Consider the following 19,074-nt stretch of genomic DNA (forward strand, 5'->3'; position numbering starts at 1 on the left):
AGAGAGAAAGGAAATAATAAGGAAAGAGACCAGCCAAAACCGGATTGAAATCCCACCTGTTATAAGATGCCCTAGGTTGGGGATGGGTGGGAGAGAGGGCGTGGCTTTGCTGGGTCCCTAATGTGGCACAGTGGTTACAGTCATTTTGCCTGAATTCAAACACTGTCTCGGCTGGTTCCCAGATATATGACTGGATAAAAAAAGGCCCTACAATTCAGAATCTTCATCAGTTCGAAGGAGATAATGATAGCTCCTTCCTCACAGGTAATTGCAAGGTTTGCAGGGAATACTGGCAGCTCTTGAAGCACTTTCTATGCTGTGGCCACATATTGCTTTATTTGTGAATGATCAACACAGCTGATAAGCACTCCATTAGCCAAGGTCAAGAATTTCATTCCCACATGGAAAACAGAGTGTTTGCTGTAAAGGAAGACCAGGAGGAATGGGAGGCATGCTGAACAAAATACAACTGCCGGCCAAATTCAGCCTTGTGGCAATAGTCTGCTGGGCCTCAGCTTTGGAGGCTCAGCAATTAGATTCTTAATATAACTGTCTTAGGCAGAATTCCCCAAAAGCAGACCCTGAGATGAAGATCTGCCTGGAAGCAATTTATGAGGGAATGATTTATTAACAAGTGTTCCCTGGAAAAACTGATAGGGGATTGGGGAAGTAGGACTAAGAAACAAGAGTGTGACACCAAGCTTGGGGATAACTTGGGCTCATTTCTTTAGGGGAGTTCTGGAGATGGTGCAGGTCGCTTCCTGGAGTGTCTCCACAGGGCAAGGGAGCTGGGTTGTTGTCAGAGGTGGCCCCAGGAGGAGGCACAGTCCCAGGCATTTTCCTGCTCTCTTTCCTGCTTGACACAAGCAAAATGGGTTTCAGCAGCCTGATAGCCCTCTCCCTCAGGCCAGCTGTTGGTGGCATCTGCAGGCACAAAAATGGTAAGAGGACCCAGAGGTTTGGGCAGGACATAACAGCAACCAGAACAGCCTCCACAGGACTGGCTCGTGGGAGAAGCAGCTTCCAACATATGGCCACGTTTCCAGGGAGAAACAGAACCAGCAGGTGCTCCAGGTTCTCACGTCCAAGGATCATCGCCCATACTCTAGAAGGAAAGCCTCTGTTAGAGATGGGGGTCATAGGGGAGACGCGTACCCAGCCGGGAGGTTGGTTAGATTTTATAACAGCCAGTGCTGGAGCTTCAGCGGTGATAAGGAAGGGGCAGGCATTCATGGGTCAGGACCCCACATTGCCCTAGCAGGGCTGGAAAAAGTGCCCCCACTTCATCTGCAGTGGCCTGGAGCAGTAAGAAATGTGCTAAATGTGGTTGCTGTCCTGGTTCTTCCATGTCCTTGCTGTGTGACCTGTGGGCCTCTCTGGGCCTAGTCACCTACCATCCGGCTGGGATGACTATCAGCCCAGCCCCTCAGGGTCAATTCAGAACCAGTGTCCCAGACCTCCCCCTTACAGAGTGGCAGCATTCCTGCTGCATGGAGGATCCTGCCCAGAAAAGAGCACGTGAGAATAGCTACTGCCTGGGCCTTCCCTCTGAGGACTGTCACTGCCTGGGCCTTCCCTGGCTGGCCTCCTGCATTTGGATGCTGCCGCCCCCTTTCTTTTTGAGGAATAGGGTGTGTCTCAAGCTGTTCCTAAAGGAGCCTTCCCCGAAGCTCCAGCACCACACTGGCTGCCGCCCAGCCCCTTCCCCTCTCCTTCCTGTAACCACCCTCTCGTGGAACTGCGTGAGACCTGGGAGTAGCACAGGGGGTGATGACAGAGCACAGGACCAGAAGCGCCTTTCCCTGCAGCCCTGGAGATGACACCACTGGGAACTGCGGCCTCTCCAGCAGGGAGCTTCCACTCTTCCAGGAAGTCTCCCTGGGCCTCCCTCTTATGCTAGCCTCTGTCTAGAGCACCCAGCAGACTCCCCAGGCTGACGGCCTGAGCACAGGTCTCAGTGTCCTGGTGACCCCGTCATGGGCCAGTGCAGCCACTGTTTTGTTTACCTCCTTCCCCTTTGCTCCTGGCACACGGGTCTCATTTTTTCTCTACCATAAAGGAACAACAACAACAAAAAGAAGCCTCCCCCAATGTTTTGTTTTATTCTTCTTTTTAACAAAAATACACAGAGCCTAAGAGGCTAACAAAACATCTGGTTGGAAAGGCAGCTCCATCCCGTCCACACCCTCACTGTTGCAACCATGACCAGAAGCCCAGTTCTGGTTCCCTCTCCCCTCCCGCCGCGTTCCCCACCCCCAGTACACAGGCACGGATTCCAGCCCTTGAATTCTTCCAATCACAGTGAGTCTGGGCTGCAGCCCTCCTGCGTCTTTAAGGTGACTTGGCATTTCTCTGTGTGGATCCATTTTTGCTTGCTTCTATGGTTTAACTGGCAGAAGGATGTCTCATTTCCTGATCTCTGAACTCTCCCAGACACGACTCTGTGGCTTCTCCCCCTCACCCCACCCGTGGGTGCCCTCAGAGCTTGTCCACAGCAATCGGCACCTACCCCTCCCCCACTCCCACTGTCCAATGCTTTCAGATGCCACCCTTGGGTTTTACCCTGTCCATCACCTGCAAGTCTCTGGAATGCTTTGAGATATTTTAAAATATTTTTATGACAAGAATACATGCTCATTGCAGAAGATAAATAGAAAATGTGGGTAAGCAAATACAAATATCAGTCTTAATCCATAATGCAGAAATAGCATCTTCTAAGATTTTGAGAAATATTTTCCCAGATTTTATTTTCCACGAGTATGCATACATATTAGTTAGGACTTTTTTGGTTGCAGGTGACAGAAACTCAACTCAAACCCCTCGTATATAGGCAGAATTGTGCCCTCAACAAAATTCCTATGTTGACATTCAAACTCCCAGCTAGAATGTGACTATATTTGGAGATCAGGTCTATAAAGAGGTAATTAAGTTAAAATGAGGCCATTAAGATGGGACTTCATCCAACATGACCAGTGTCCTTAGAAGAAGCGACAAGGACACAGCCGTGTACTGAGGGATAACCGTGTGAAAACGTAGGAGAGAGAAGATGGCCAATTGCAAGCCAAGGAGAGAGGCCCCAGAGGAAACCAATTTGCAGACGCCTTGATTTTGGGCAGCCAGCCTCCAGAAATGTGAAACTGTACATTTCTGTTGTTTAAGCCATCCAGTCTGTGGTAGTTTGTTATGGCAGCCCTAGTAAAGTAATATACCTATCAACCAGCTGCAGCCTGAAGGGGAATTTGTTTGAAGGATCATACAACTGCAGGGATGCTGGAGTGCAACTGGGCCACATGGAACAACCTCTGCTTCTCTGTGGCTCTGTCCTTCCAGAAGCAGCTTCCGCTACATGGCAGGACACAGCTCACCCACTTCCAACTTGCAGAGACCCTGTCTCACTTTGGTGCTGCTGTATTAGGCAGGGTTCTCCAGAGAAACAGAACCAACAGGATGTATATAGAGAGAGACAGGGATTTATTTTAAGGAATTGGCTTACATTCTTGTGGAAGCTTGGCAAGTCCAAAATCTGCAGGGTAGGCCAGCAGGCTGGAGACCCAGGGAAGAGTGGCAGCTCGAGTCCAAAGGCGGTCTGCTGGCTGAATTCCTTCCTGTTAAGGTTGGTTAGTCCTTTTCTGTTAAGGCCTTCAACTGATTGCATGAGGCCCATTCATGCTGCTTTACTCAAAGTCTGCTGATTTAAATGGTAATCCCATCTAAAAAATACCTTCCTGGGAACATGTAGAAAAATATGTGACAAATATCTGGTACTACGGCCTACCCATCTTGACATAAAACATTAACCATCCTGGGTACCTTCTTTGATTGAATTCCTGATTGACATTTTATTTTCTATATGCATGCATTCTTTTTCTTCAAGGTAAGAGAAGAAAACCCTGACTTTGGAAAGAAGAGACTATTCATATTTTATCTATCTCTGCACGCTCTTGTGTTTTCTAACATAGTACTTAGCACAAAATAGATAATACATATTTGTTATTTGATGGCTGACAATAATTTGGCTACTTTTTTGGCCTCTATTTTAGTTATTCATTTATTTATTTACCTATGTATTGATATGGGTAACAAGTTCTTAGAAACTTGTAAGGAAACTACAGTTACTTTTCAAAATCCAAGTACAAAATATAAGTTCAGGTACAAATTTTCGAAAAATACTCTGTCAAAGAATATTTTCTCTTATTCTTTCAACTCATGGCTTAAAATCAGCCTTTAGCACTTGACCTTTGAGAGAGCTGTATGAGGAATCAAAAGCCCAGGCAGTCTTTCTCTGCAGAATGTCGGCACTTCTCTTTTTTTTTGCAATTTCTTTTCTCTAAAACTTAATCCTAAAAATAATGAAAGTGATTTATCAGATTAAGACACAAATTAATCCTGTCTGAACAACTTGATGTTATCGTGTTTAATTTCAAATTTAATTATTTTGGTATTTAATTACAAAACAGTTAATTACTTTATTGTAATTATGTATCTTTTTAAAGTAGAAAGAGGCCAAAATCATGGGAGGCATAGCCATTTTCCCACTTATCTCTGACTGGTATCAGCCCTGCTTCTTGATTTTCCTGTGCTTAAGCTTCTCTTTGATGTCCTTTTCAATTTCTCACTTCCTATTTGTTTTTGGTCTCTTCTTTACTCTCCTAGAACCAAGATTCAAAGCAATACTTCTGCTTATGACGATGTTTACAGCCAGATTCTCCAAAAGGCTTTTTGTTTGAAAATACTGCCTTAAACAGGATTGCTCTACTTTACCTCCACCATCTGAGAGCCAGGAGCTTTTGTGTGATGCTTTAAGTCAGGGGTTGCAAACTAAAATATTTTGAGTGTCACTCTGCTGGCTCGGGGCATGCACCACCAGGACCACTGGGCTCGATAACTTCACCCCTTTGGAATGAGGGGTCCTGGAGAAGGCAACAGTCTGGCTAAGGTGTGGGTTCCGCAGGGGCTCCAGGAACTGGCTACTTTCCCATAGGCACAGAATGATTTCGACATTTCCACAACTGGTATAATTTTATCAGAACCTACTGGTTGAGCCTCATTCCTGCCCACAAGGCCTGGCAAGTTAAGAGACGTGTGAAGCAGGCTGAGTGTTGCATGGTGGCAAGGCTGACAGGGAACAGAACTATTCCCCACACCAAGGAAGCAGTCTGGTGGGGGGTGGGGGGTGTGTGATTGCAGCCAGCGGTTTTTTTTAAGAGAAACCAAAAATTCAGATTATATTGGAATTTTGAAATTTTGAGAAAATTGTGGAGTTCAAAATGTTCAAAGCCAGCTCATGTTTTGTTCAAAGACCCGTGGGTCAAGCAAAATACACCTAAAGGCTGGAGCTGAACCATAAGAGCTCCCTCCCAACTTTAAGTCATGGCCTCTCCATCCCACCCAGGGGCTCTTTCTTCCCACCTTCTATTTAAAAGTGAGGATCTGCTATTTGGACTCCTGTGCTGATATTATATAAATTAATTAATAAAAGCAAGGGTGGATTTGTGGCTTCTACTTAGGACAGAGGGGAAAGCTGGAAAAATATCACTCTCAACCTTTTAACAAAAAAACAGTGGACATCGTACAAATTAATAACTTTTCTTGTGCCTGTAAGGGAGCTGAGGCCAGAGGGTAAACAGCTGACCCAAAATCTAAAGAAAGACAAGAAGTACCTCTAAGAAAAGAGGGGATGTGAGCTGAGCTCTTGCTTACCACAACAGATGTTACCAGATGCCATGCTAGTCTGTAAGAAGAGTTCACCCGAAATTTCTAATGACTTGCTAAAGAATAAATTAGGGTAGTGTGAGAACATGGAGTCCCTGGAGCCACAGACACAGGTGCTGCGTTAAAACCTCAACCAAGGTGATAGCACTTGAAGGTGGTGCTTTGAGGTCATGAGGCTTGAATTCAACCAGTGCCCTTATAAGAGGACCCCAGAGAGAGTCTGTTTCTTTTGACCATTTTTTTTTTTTTAATTTTAAGTTGGTTTAGTTGTCCTAAGTAGAAATCAGTGGCAATAGATGAGCATACGAATCTCCAGGGCCTCTTAGCAATGCACCACCTCACAGCCCTCCTCATTCTTGCTCCCCCTCACTCTCCCTGCCCTGGGCTCAACACCCTAGGCCTCACCCTCTCTATTCTAAGAGCCTGGGCTACCTGAAACCAAGTAGGGGTTGTTTTCTCCCTAATTTTTATCCATAGCAATTTTAAAAGTACAGTGGGCTACTCCCCTCACTTCAAAAGACGGCCGAGAGGCATACAGTGACCGGCTGGCACAGGCCCGGAGGTGGACCACCTGCTTGGGCGAAGAGAATCACAGCAGCCACTGCCTCTGCAGGCTGCTCAGCATTCAGTGGGCATCACACTAAGCAGGCCACAGCCATCAAACCTGCAGGATGGCAGTGGATGTGAGTGGGGGTGAGAACAGCAGCCATGAACCCCACACATCCTCGCCATTACGGGGCTCTGGCTCTCCCTGCCCTGCTTGTAGGCTGTGGGCTGGCAGGAAGCCCCTGGGATGGTCCCCTCAGGTGGAGGAGGGGCAGCACCTTGAGAACTTTGAACCAGAATCCTGATTGAATCCTGGATCAGACTAACATTTTTATTGGATTAGACTGGGTTTTGCTGGATTGACTGAATTTAGTGTTCCTGCTGCCAAGTGGGAATGAGAGCTCATTAAAGAAAGTACATGCAATTATTATTATTATTTAAGTGCAGCTGGACTCTCCCAGGCCCTCCTTTAATTTGGCCAAGAGCCTGTCCTTGAATATGAACCCTGAGGCGAGCCAACCAGACTGGCACTTGGGCAAATGGGGTTTTTGTTTCTGTGGCTGGAATAACAAGGCCTCAGGTGTACCACCAAGATGCTATGCTGTGGTCTAGTTACAGACAATGTCTGCTCGAGGGGTCCACTTATGTGTCATGAATGAAATGTCAGCACTATTCAAGTGCATTTTTAAATATGTTTTACTATTTGTATTAATTGTGAATACAGCCCCCATATCAGTTTGCTGGGTTTTGTATAAGTTGTATGCGTGTGCGCGCACGTTGTCAAAGTACTGGTTAAGAGGTCAGGCTCTCTGATCAGACGGACCTGACTGGAAAACCAGCTCTGTCACTCACTAGCACTGCAGGCTTAAGCAACTGCTTAACCTTTGTAAGGCTCAGCTTGTCATCTGGAAAGTGAGGTTCATTCATACTAACCTCCCCGGACTGTCCTGAGAGCCAGGCTCCACCCACATTCACCATTCCCGCCATACCCACATCATGCCTTATTGGGTCAGCCTCTGCTCCCACTGTCCCTGGACCTAGATTCCATCTTTGCTTAATCTGCTCCCCTAGGGAGACTGACCCTGGGGGCTCCACCAGGGGCTCCCAGCTTGTTGGCCTCTGGGTGGGTTTGGCCCATGGCAGGTACTGGCAGGGCTGAGGCTGGGGGATGAGGGGCGGCTGTCTCTTCCTGCAGCTACTCACTCAGGGGCCCAACCCTGGCCATGGCTCTACCCACTTCATGGCACCTGCTCTCAGAGGACTCTAGTTTTTGGCCGGGGCCAGGTTTGAACCCACCACCACCCTACTCCTTGAGCCACAGGCACCACCTTCTCAGAGGACTCTAGTTCCCTCCACGGACTCTTCAGGCCTTAGGTGGTGACAGCAGGCCCTGGGACAATTCTCTGGGGGATTAAGCATTCATTAAAGCTCTCTTTAACCTGTTCCAGGGAGCTGTAAATGTCCCTTTATCAAGTCAGCACTGGAGACCTTCAGGGAGAATTCTTTTTTTCACCTAACCCTGACTGATAAGCTTCTGGATTTTTTTTTATTATTAATATGAAGGTGCATACAATTATGTTACATTGTTTGTGTTTATAAGATAAAATCCAAGATATAGTTGTACCTTTCACCCAGAAAGTGTACCATATGCCCATGCATTGTACCGGGGGTGGGAATTTACCAACCCCTCCTTGTCCCCCTTCTTGGATGTAATTAAGTTTTTCTCTTGTGTGGGCCTGTAGTTGTTAATCTACTCCGTTCAATTTAGTATTGAGGACATGGGGGGCTTGTTTTCTCATTCTTGTGATACTTCTTTAGGAGATTATTTTCTAGTCCTCCACGTTTTTAACAAAAGATACGAAAGGTCTGTCTTTTTATGGCTGCATACTATTCCATGGTGTACATCTACCACAGTCTGTTAGTCTGTTCACGGTTGAAGGGCACTGGATTGTTTTCAGGCCTTTGCAGTTGTGAATTGAAGCTCCTGAATTATTAAGTGATGACTTTCTTAAGCTCACCTTTTAAAAATCTAAATTAGTTGTTTAACAGGGATTTTGTATTTCCACATCAATGTGGACTTGATATGCTGGTTTTAAGAAAAGCTTTAACCTTTATTAATACACATTAAAACAAACACATACCTTTTAAAATCAAAGTGTTCACCGTGTTTTATCTAAGCTCACTGTTGGTACCGCGGTGCTTGTGTAATCCCGGAAAAGGACTGAGCCGCTGTATGTGAAGCTCTCGGCTCAGGGACACATACTTTTCTGTCTCAGTACTGTCCTTAAAATTAGGACCCAAGTTGTCACATGGTGGCAATCCAGACATATGGCAAACCCACACCATGGAGGAACGTGTTTCCTCTTAAATTACCTATACTTTTCACATCAAATACGACACATTATCCTGTTGAATAACAAAGGGTAAGTGCCTTCTACTTCACAAGGACCATCTTCTCCCCCATGCAGAAAGGGCAGGGAGTTCATTCCAAAACAGAAATGATCGACAGTCACCCCCAGTGCAAATATAAAGTCTTTCTGAAGTCCATCTTCGAATTATAAGCACTTTAAAAATAAACTTGGGAGAATCTTGCTGAGATTCTCATACCAAGAGGCTGAATAGTTAAGACAGAACATATTACTGGTTGTTAAAAAAGAATATGCCCAGAAATCTGTGTTTAACATCTTTTTTTATTAAAATTTCAGATTAATATGAGGCTATAAACATTAGGTTACAATGTTTGCGTTTGTTGTGTAAGGTCCCTGAGAATTGTGTCCTGCACCCAGGTGTGCCACATACCCTTACATTGTACCCATGACATGGAAGCGCACCAATCTCCCTCCCGCCTTCTCCTTCCCCCTCTCCCCTCTCTCTTTAAAAAAATTTATGTGGCATTTATTTCAGCACAATTTTCTGTTTATTTTATTTTATTTTTTGAGATAGAGTCTCCCTTTGTTGCCCTGGGGAGAGGGCTGTGCTGTCACAGCTCACAGCAACCTCAAATTCTTGGGCTTAAGCGATTCTCTTGCCTCTGCCTCCTGAGTAGCTGGGACTACAGATGCCCACCACGCCTGGCTAGTATTTAGAGTTGAGGTCTTGCTCTTGCTCAGGCTGATCTCAAACTCCTGAGCTCAAGCAGTCCACCCACTTCAGCCTCCCGGAGTGCTAGGATTACAGGCATATGCTACCGTGCTCAGCCTTGAGTTTTTCTCTTGTGTAGATGTGTATTAGTTCACCTGCTGGCTTCATATTAGTACTGAGTACATTGGATACTTGCTTTTCCACTCTTGTGATATTTTACTAAGAAGAATGTATTTCAACTCCATCCAGGTTAATATAAAATATGTAAAGTTGCCACCTTTTTATAGCTAAATAGTATTCCGCTCCTTTAGCCTCTGGGTTCAACTTCTTAACTGGGTTGAGCTGGGTTCCTCTTCCTCTTGCCCCAGCCCCACCCACCCCGAACACATGCATACTCACCCTCACACCTACACGCTCCCCACATCCACACCAGTCTCCCCATCCCCATTACAGGGGTGGGACGGCAGGTCCATCTCTGTACCCTTTAGCACCAGGGAACTTGCTGCCTTCTGCATAAATTGTCTCAGAACAAAGCAAGGTGGCCCGTGAGAGGATTTTGCCACATCTACTGGAGCAGTGCCGCTTAGGATCAAGCAAGACTGATGACAAAACTTATTTTTAAACTTTTTTTCTTGCTATTTAAGTCACAGCAGATGATGAGCAGCACTGAGATGCACAGAGGGGTGCCCTGTGTGGGGGAGCAACTTCAGCTTGGTTATAGGAAAGTGGGAGGGAAAATGCCTTCAGAGAAAAGAATCCCTATTTAACAAATGGTGCTGGGAGAACTGGCTAGCAACCTGCAGAAAACTGAAACTGAACTCTCACTGCTAACAAAAATTGATTCTCACTGGATAAAAGGTTTAAATTTAAGACGTGAAACTATAAAAATACTAAAAGAGAGTGCAGGGAAAATGCTTGAAGATATTGGCCTGGGAAAATATTGTATGAGGAAGACCTCCCTGGCAATTGCAGTAACACCAAAATATATTACTGGGATTTGATCACGCTACCAAGCTTCTGTACAGCTAAGGGCCCTACAACTAAAGCAAACAGACAACCTTCAGAATGGGAGAAAATTTTTGCATGTTATGCTTCCGACAAAGGTCTGATAACTAGAATCTACAGAGAACTCAAATTAATCAATATTTCAGATTGTATATGAAACCCGCACATTGTACCCCTTGATTGCACTAATGTACACAGCTATGATTTAACAATAAAAAAAAGAAAAGAAAAGAACAAACAACCTTGTTTCTTTGTGGGCAAGAGACTTGAACTGAAACGTCTCTGAAGATCACAGACAAAAGGCCAACAAACCTATGAAAAAATGCTCATCGTCTTTAATCATCAGAGAAATGCAAATCAAAACCACTTTGAGATATCACCTAACTCCGGTAAGATTAGCCCACATCACAATGTCCCCAAACTGCAGATGCTGGTGTGGATATGAAAAGAAGGAACACCACTTCTACACTGCTGGTGGGATCGCAAACTAATACAACATGTATGGAAAGAAGTATGGAGAATCCTTAAGGAACTAAAAGTTGACCTTCCTGCAATTCCATTTCTAGATATCTACCCAGAATAACAAAAATCAGTTTACCACCAAGACATTTGCACCAGAATGTTTATTGCAGCTCAATTCATTATTGCCAGGTTGTGGAAGCAACCCAAATGCCCTTCGATCCATGAATGGATTAACAAACTGGCATATTTATACCATGGAATAGTATTTAGCCATAAAATGATGGAGACTTCACATCTTTTATGTTTGCCTGGATAGAGCTGGAACACATTCTTCTTAGGAAAGTATCTCAAGAATGGAAAAAAGTATCCAATGTACTCAAATACTATTATGAAGCCAATGTACAAACACATACTCCTAGGAATGATAAAACACAAATATCGTCTAGCAAGGGGGAAGGGAGAGGAGAGAAAGGGGTGGGAGGAGGGGGAGCATCGGATGGGATCTCGCCTAATGTACACAATACAAGGGTATATTTCAGAATAACTAAGAGTAAATTATAAATGTCTTACCACAAAAAAGAAGTAAATGAGGTAACGGCTATGTTAATCAGTTTGATTTAAGCATTCCACATTGTATATGAAATCATCACATTGTACTCTGTAAATGTATACAGTTATGATTTTAATTAAAAATTAAATTTAAAAATAAGGAAAGAAACATACTTTGGCCATCCAGAATTGTTTTATTTTTTATTTTGAAGCAAGCCTATCTTCTGCCCAATGTCAGAACCTCCTAAGCTCTGATAGGATAAAGACAGTGGTGTGGGTGCACAAAGCCTGGGTAAAAACTCAGCAAAATTCCTGTAATCTTGGTGTCAGCTTTTCTCTGGCCCTGTCAGATCAAGGTAAAAGGACCTCAGACCCTTGAGTCCCCTGTGAAGTTCAAGTCCCATGTCTGGTAAGGGTTGCTATAAATTCCCAGCGCTTATCCTCCCCTCAGTGTCCCCTGCCCCTGGAATCCATAGTGCTGCTGCCCTCACCCCTTAGCAGCCCAGATGCAAAATATCAGCCTTCTGTTCTCAACTTGCCCCACAAATAGGGCAAAAGACAAAGGGGCATTTGCCGAAAGGCCCAGACCATTTATTTCAATGGTGAACCTTTAATCCATTCTAGTACTCCAAAAGACACACTAATTTTTCATATAAAATCCTTAGAAGAGAAATCCATAGTCATATATAAGGCAAAAAGTACAGATTTCTCATTTTAAACACTGGTTGTTTATTTCAGTAACTAAAGCAGCATTAAAAACATTCTGAATCCAAGTTTCCCATGCACTAAGTTTGTCCAGCCAAGTCCAGCATGAAGGCACCTTCCCTTTGTGGGCAAAACGCAGCAGAAGAACAGTAACAAACCAGCACCACCATGGATGCGAGAGTAGGGTCTCTCCTGAGTGCGAGAGTGAGAGATGAAGTTGTAGGCAGTCGCCAGGTTACGAACGAGATAGGTTCTGTAGGTTTGTTCTTAAGTTGAATTTGTATGTAAGTTGGAACAGGTACATTTACCTATTGCCTATTAACAGCCTCTGTTCTGACAAATTGTACATAAGTCAGATGTTTGTAACTCAGGGACTGACTATACAGGAATCAAAATGACCAACTTTTGTAGCTCACATGTCAGGATTCACTGAGAAAAACCAAAGGGCTTGGAGAGGAACGGGAATAAAAGCTTCCCATGACGGCCAGGCATGGTGCTCAGCATTGTTTGACAATTTAATATCATTTCTTGAAAACAGCTGATACATACACATAATTCAAAAAGTCAAATACTATTACAAGGCTAGTAAGAAATAGCTTTCTCCTACTCCGATCTTCCCCACTCCAAGTCCTAACTCCTTTTTTGTTGTTTTTGTTGTAGTTGTCATTGTTGTTTGGCAGGCCTGGGCTGGGTTGGAACCCGCCACCCCCAGTGTATGTGGCTGGCGCCCTAGCTGCAGGGCTACAGGCGCCAAGCCTAACTCTTAGCAAATAGTTTTTATATCTACCACCACCTTTCTGAATAAAAGACTTACACTATTTAGTCCTGATTTTTCTGTCCCAGACATTATCTCTCGCCTTGCTGCCACGGACAAGCAGGGTTTTAGTGACTACCTTCACCCCATCTGCTTGCCCTCCTACATCCTCTTGATGTCATCATATCACATTTTTTGTTAAATCAATATTCAACGAACATATTATTTTTACTAAGTAAACATTGGTCAAGCAGCTTCAAGAAAGTATAGTATTTCCTTTCGTATATGACTTTTTGTTTTCCCTGGAGTTAATCATCGACTTTTTTCCCTATTGCATAATTTATGTACTCATCACTTATTTTCTCTACCGACTCTCCAGAAGAGATGTAAAGTTCCCCTCGGTTCCATCTATATTTTGGAGATGTCCCTCCTGACCCTGCCCTTCCTCCTGTTCCAGTCTGAGTGGGCAGTACATCATCCTCGCTGCCCAGTGGTCATCCTGGGGCTTGAATTCCCTCTGCCTCTTTTCTGTGTTGAATCCATTTTCTGGTTCCTACAGCTTCCTCTTTCTTTGTTAATTCCCTTATTTGGGGAGCATCTCTACTAGCTTCCAGAGGCCACCCTTGAACTCAGTAGCGTTCTAGGCTGGAGAAATACTTTCCTAAGCATTTTGCAAGTACTGTTCTTTGATCTATATTCTTATATTTCTGAGATGATTAATGTCACTCTGACCCCTCACCCTCACGTGTGACCCTCTGATCTATTTTTCTTGCCCTCCCCCAAAAGGATCTTCTCATTATCTACTCATTATCCTTAAAACATTTAAATCTCTTGAAAATGTGCTTTAGGCAGCTCTCTCTCCCTTTTTGTTTGAAAATTCATTATGTGGGCACTTTGGGGCCTGTTCAATCTGGAAAACCATATTCTCTTGCTCAGGGATATTTTAGATTCTGGGGGACTACTGGACAGAGAAGACTGGATTCAGGGTGGAGTCTCACAGTGTCATTGCACCTTGTTTCTGTCCAGGACATCCCCTTCTCTCCCAGCTGTGCCTGCAGTCTCTGAAGTGGAAGCCACCCTGGATCCACCCTGTTCAGAGGGTGAACTCCAGGCTCCTGCCGGGGAGGGGAAGGCTGGCATGGGGCTGGATGGGATCTAACTGCTCTTCAGACGGACTTGTAAAGTCTCCTTTCCTCAGCTCCCCCACTCACCCCTGCTTTCAGATACCCAGTCCTCTGATTCCTGAGTATTTTTCTAGGTATCTGTGGCACGAATGGTTTTGTTTCTTGTTGGCCTCCCCCTCTGCAGGCTCCTAACAGCAGAGAAAAGTTGAGCGCTAATTTGATTTTACGCCTTCTCTTAGTCCCCATGGGTGCATACCCTTATTATTATTTGAATGCAAGCCCCATAGGTAGTTGCCTGAATGCTCAGTGATCCATTCTCACAACCCTGTGATGCTGTGTTGGTTCTGTTACTCACTCCCCTTATGGAGGAAACAGAGCCCCGGAGTGAGCAGGTAATCTAAGTTAGGGCCTTGCCCTTGCCCCACCACTATGTATGCACCCTTATAGGAGGGTCCCCCACAAGGTGCTAGAGAAAGGTGCTCCCAGGGGCTCCTCTGGATGTCTGCCATTGGGGCTTCCGGTGAAGATTTGTTACACAGACATCTTCGAGGACAGGGAGTAGTGTCTTTGGGGGGGCGCTAAGGTTCACCAAAGCAGCAAACTTTGTGGCCACGTACTTCACAAGGTGTTTGGGTTTAAACATGACAAGAAGGAAGTGTTCTGAAATTAGGGGTTTTCAAACTTACTACATGTTGGAACAAAATGGGGAGCCTTTTGAAATCTAGATGTCTAGGGCAATCCCCCTCTCAAACCAATTAAATTAGAATCCCTAGGCAGGGGACCCAGGAATGTACACTTTATAAAGCTCCCCAGATAAGTCCAATGTGCAGCTAAGGTTGAGAACTACTGTAGACTAGTACTTTGCAAACTGTATCATGCTCTGGAATCAATGGGGGAATCTTGTTGAAATGCAAATTCTGGGTCACAAAGTATTATGGTTTAAATGCTGGTGTGCCCCCAGATTTGTACTTGGAACCTAATCGCCATTGTGATAGTAGTAAGAGGTGGGGTTTTTAGGAGGCACTTAGGTCATGAGGGATTGGTTCCCTTATAAAAGAGGCTTGAGGGAGCCCTCTGCCCTTTCCACCCTATATGGATACAGCAAGGTGCTGTCTATGAGGAAGGGGTCCTCACTAAATACTGAATTTGCCAGCAGCTTGATCTTGCACTTCCCCGCCTCCAGAAATGTGAGCAATAAATTTCTATTGTTCATAAATAAACCAGTGCAAGGAGTTTTGTTACTGCAGCCCAAACAGACTAAGTAAGACACTAGGTCTATCCAGCTTCCAGGTAACACGGCTAACCCAGGAACACACTGCATGTGTCAGGGTCATAGATGACACTGTGTAGGTGTAACTGAAGGACATTCTCTCTTGGCAGGCAGCATCCAAGCTTGGCACTGAGTTGTGAATGTCAAGTTAATGGCTAACTTCTTTTTCATAATTACTACAAAATTCATGTGTTTCAAAAAGAGATATAGTTTTATAACAGAGTTTTTCTAAACAATATAAGGAGCTGGCGAGGTAGCTTACTCCTATAATCCTAGCACTTGGGAGGCCGAGGCAGGTGGATTGCTTGAGCTCACAGGTTGGAGACTAGCCTGAGCCAGAGCAAGACCCCAGTTCTAAAAACAGCCGGGCATTGTGGCGGGCTCCTATAGTGCCAGCTACTTGGGAGGCTGAGGCAAGAGAATCACTTGAGCCCAAGAGTTTGAGGTGGCTGTGACCTGTGACACTACGGCACTCTACCGAGGGTGACAAAGTAAGACTTTGTCTCAAAAAATAAATAAATAAATAAACAATGTAAGGAGACCATTAGCAAACACTTTTTATGCTTTTAAAAAGTATAGATGTTACTGAAGATTTCATAAGGGAATTGGGGGTGATCAGCTTCCACTTCCCGTTAGGTTTAGAGCCTAAACAATCAAGTGAGCAGCACAGGCATCCCTGACAGAAGAATATCCAGGGGGCCACAGTGCCTCTCTGCGGCTTTATGCCCACTCAACTCTTCCAGCCACTTTTCTCTACTGAGTCCCCTTCAAGAGCAACACAAAATCCCGCCCCTTGGATAAAAAAGGATAACTTACTCTCTCCCTTGGAAGCACCTCCTCCTTGATGTTCTAAATATAGATCAATGTATCCAAACAGAAACGGTACTGGTTCTTAGAGGAATTTTGATAAGTTAAATATCTCTACTTCATTCGGCCATGAGAAGAAATCTTGGTTTATAAAAATAATTCTGTTTTGTGCATTTCTATATGATAAAGAATTCTAGATGCACCCCAACGGGTCCAAGCATTCAGGAAACTTAGGGTACTATAAAATGACTCTTATTTATTTCTGTCACATTCCTTCAATCCTCACCTGGCCTCTCATAGTCTCTTTGCTTTTCTCCACTAACAGACACTGGTCTCACATATCAGAGAGAAAAAATAGTTCTAGAGGAAATCTGTATTGTCCTTATTTCACAAATTGAGTTTAATAATTCATCTAAAAGAGAATTTTTAGAACAAGGTTTGCATATAAAAAGGGAACATGCCTTCCCTAAATAGACATCTGCTACTCTTGCTGCAATGCTGAGTGGAGAGAAAAAAGGCCAGTCGGGTCCAAGTGCATTTCTCAAATTTGCTAAGGGCATCATGGTCTCAAGACTGTTAGGCAAAAGTGATTTTTAGAGAAAGCTCTGCAAGGAAAGGAATTTAAACCACACCCCAAAAAATCTCCTCTTTGTTACTGCAGAAATCCACCTAGAGGTTATTGCAAGAAACATGCATATTCCTAAAACATCTGCAGATTTTATGTCTGTTCATTTCCTGGTCATAAAATACCACCTGCCCAGATGTCCGCCACTGCCTCAAATACCAAACCAATGCCATCTTGTGAGGTAGACAGCAGCAGGTTTGGGGTCTGCTGGTCTCCATGTGCACACACAAAAGCTGTTTAGGATGTCAAGAAAATCAGTCATTCACACAGCTACGCTGCTCATGCGTGGCAGGCTGACTTTAAATATTTGTCACTCTAACTTGCTGATGTGGGGGAAGGGAAGCTGATAGAATAAATATGGGAAGAAAATTAACAGAAACCTTAATTGACCAGGTTTGCTGGTGGAACGTTTCTGCAGTAGCTCTGCGGCAGGAGGCACGGTAAACATTTTCAGACCTGACAATGGGAAAGTTGTCAAGGAGCAAAGGTCCAGCAAAAGAGACAATTAATACCTCCCTTTTCATTTTATGGACGCATCTGTCTCACTGTCTTAGACAAAAATGGTTTGAAAACTAATTTTCCCATTTTCTTTTTTCCGAAATGTCCCTCTTTTACCATGTCCTTTGCTGAATCTCTGTTCAGTCTGGAGAATATCTGAATAAACTAAATTTCCTGAATGGTTCAAATATTTGCAATTACATTAAGTCTTTCTCTTGCAATCAGGATAATCCAGTGAAATAACCAAGGTGTATTTTTTTCTTTAAGGGTGCAATTTGTATACTAATAAAGATTCTCTTGAGCAATGACACCCAGAATTGAGAAAGAAAACAGGCACATCTATTCTACCTGAAAGTGTGTGGACCAAGCCAACCTTTCAGGAGAATAGTTTGACCCCTTGACATTCTTTGAGTTGGCAATTTCATTGCTACCCATTTGCCCTAATAAAATAAATACAGTGTGTCAGAGATTGCTGCATTCTGGTGTTCATAATTTATAACAAAAATCAAGGAGCAACCCAAATGTCAAAAGGCTAGTAATTAAATTATGACTAATGCATACAATAAAATATTCTGCAGTCATTAAAAACAGTTGCAGAAAAAATTTAATATGGGGAAATATTTATAATGTATTAAATTTTTAAAAGATCATAAAGCACAATGTACATTGTTTTACATTAAAAATGTTAATTTTATTATAGAATTACATGCTTAGAAAAAGTAACTAGAAAGATTTTCAACATAGAGTATATGGTCGAGGGTGGCTGAGATGATAGGGAATTTATAGTTTTCTCTATGTATGTATTCTCCTGCTATTTTCCTGATATAATGCATCACTTACAGTCAGAAAAATAACGAATACATCCAAAACAAAGAATCAAATGTGTTATCAAAGTATTATGTATTGTTACATTTTACAAGATGCGACAAATCTGTTTAAAACGCAGGTGCAAGATCCTACTTTGCATGCCAAAGTCAATGACTTCGACGTCCTCCCTGCCTTCGAGTCACACGGTGAGCTGCCTCCAGTTTGGGCTGAACTGAAATGATGGTGTTTTAGATGGAAGGAGATGAAAAGGATCCCTTAACCAATGCCTTTCAAGGAGGAGACCCGTGCTCTCCCGCTTAAGGAATGACGAGTAATGGGTGAAGATACAGATTCTGGAGCCAGACTGTCTGAGTTCAAGGTCTCCTAATAGCTGGGCGAGTTAACCTCCCTGTGCCTCACTTCCTCGTGCGGAAATTGAAGATGCTAATAGCGCCCACTTCCCGAGACTGTTGCTGACGGCCACCTGAGTGAGACTGAGCACTGCGCCGAGAGTGGCGCCCGGGCGCAGAGCAGGCGCACGGCGAGCGGGGTTCCGGGGAGACGCCGCCCACGGCCCTCCCGCCGCGGCGCACGCAGGGCCCGGGGAAACGCACACGCGTTCCGGACAGGCGCCCGCGGGGGCCCGGCGCGAGGCGCAAACAATGCGCGCGCACCCACGGCCCACGCGCGCGTACCCGCCCACGCTCCCCACGTGCGCGCGCGCGCCGACACCGCCCCTCCTGTCAGTCAGCGCCCGGCCGGCCTGCACGGCGCCCCAGGCGGGTTCTGAGTGTTTCGTGTTCTGACTTACCCCACGCCCGGCAACCGGCAGGGAGAAAAGGAAAATAGATCAGCCGCAACGACATAAAACAAGCCTTCCCACAGTCTGCCGCCTCAAACAGCCGGGTTCCCAAGGCTCTGTCACGGTCGCTACTGGCCTGAGAGAAGCCAGAGAGGAAGGTCGGAGAGGACAAACGGCGGCAGTGAGGAAGAAGGGGAGGGGACGAGGGACGAGTTAACAGAGGCGGAGAGACCAAAGTGACCCCGTGGGCTTCTTCCTGCCCCACGCCTCCCGGGTCCCCTGCGCGGCCTCCGCTGGGCCGTCGCGCCCGCCCAGTTGGTGCGTGGG

General features: G+C 44.8%; 1 long non-coding RNA gene across 1 annotated transcript in view; it reads right to left on the reverse strand.

Moving 5' to 3' along the window:
- Window positions 1-703: 703 nt before the first annotated feature.
- The window catches only part of LOC128592178 (uncharacterized), a 68,109-nt gene continuing 49,738 nt past the window's right edge, over window positions 704-19,074 (reverse strand). Inside the window, exon 3 of the long non-coding RNA XR_008381792.1 lies at window positions 704-1,105. This is a non-coding gene — a long non-coding RNA (uncharacterized LOC128592178). The remainder of the gene's footprint in view (window positions 1,106-19,074) is intronic.

Source organism: Nycticebus coucang, chromosome 8 (genome assembly GCF_027406575.1).
Source record: "Nycticebus coucang isolate mNycCou1 chromosome 8, mNycCou1.pri, whole genome shotgun sequence".
Taxonomy (NCBI): Eukaryota; Metazoa; Chordata; class Mammalia; order Primates; family Lorisidae; genus Nycticebus; species Nycticebus coucang.